The following is a 1,344-nucleotide window of genomic DNA, read 5'->3' as shown; positions in this document are numbered from 1 at the left end:
AATTGTGATTAATTAACTACTTAATTAATTAAATTAATTGCCAAAAATAGGATCCAAAAATTTAGAATGTTAATTAGAAAATTTGAATATGATATTTGGACTCACTAGATTTTTCTGAGTTGAAAAATATAATTTTCTGCGAAAAATTGCATAAAAACTCGTACCGGTAAGTTAGCCAACAGTACCTGCTTAAATCTGTCCGGTACTGTGCGGGATAGATAAAAACAATAGAAAAACTTAGGAAAATAATTTAAGTTGAAAACCGAACGTTAATTTTAAAGGTTTGGCCCGAAAATGGGTCAAAAACGCTAACGGGTTGGACCGGACCCAAGTTGGGCCCAAGCCGAACATATAAATACACTTAAAATGAACTCATTCAGCTCATTCACTACACAAAACAACACACACACAGCTGCAAGTGAGAAGAGAGGAGAAATGAGTGTTACTATTCACCACCAACTTTCGGTGGCCATAACTTGAGTTACAGAGCTCCGATTCACGTGCCATCGGCGGCTACGTGAAGCTCTTGCCGAGCCTGTTAGTTTCATCTAACTTGTGTTGGTATTTTAAAAATTTCTCTCCTTTCTTCAGCCCTAAGAAAATCGAAAATGTAGGTGTTGGTTTTGAGTGAATTTTTGTGTTTTGGTTGATTAGGTGGTATCTAAGGTTAGGCTATTGGTGGTTTGTGCCCCCAAACACTATCAGAGAAGGTAAGAAAACTCTTTACCTTGTGAATTTGTGAATTTGATGGACCCTAAGTGTTGATTTATGATAAATTATGTTTGTCTAGCTTGAATTGTGAATTATTGGAGCTTTGGATTAATTGTTGGTGATTGGAGGCTTGATTTGGATACAAATTTGGTGTATAGCACATATTGGGAATCGGCCAAGGTATGGTTTCAGTTTTCTCTATGTAATATGTAATATTTCTCGACACTTAGGCTAGTGGACTGTATGATAGGTTTGAAATTGATATTTGATAATTGTGATGTATGATGATTTTAATGATTGCGATGATGTTGGTGAATGATGATGTTGAATAATGATGATTGTGTGGAAGGATAATAAACTATGATGTTTGTTGATGTTGAGGTATGATAAGTGATGCTTATGAGTAGTGGGATTGTGTTAAAATTGTGAGATTGGAGACTTGATGTAGGAATTGTGGAATTGTTGAGTTTGTGGTGTATGACTTGATTAAATTAGATGTTGAATTGATTGGATTGTGATGGAAAGGTAAAGTATAGTATTTGGTAGTGTTTTGTGGTGAACTTGAATAGGCTTTGACTTGGTTTGATTGTGAATTTTAGAAGTTTGAGAACCTAGCAAATTTTTGGTAAAAAC

The sequence above is a fragment of the Arachis ipaensis genome, chromosome B01 (genome assembly GCF_000816755.2).
Source record: "Arachis ipaensis cultivar K30076 chromosome B01, Araip1.1, whole genome shotgun sequence".
Lineage (NCBI taxonomy): Eukaryota > Viridiplantae > Streptophyta > Magnoliopsida > Fabales > Fabaceae > Arachis > Arachis ipaensis.
This window is presented reverse-complemented; position numbering follows the sequence as displayed.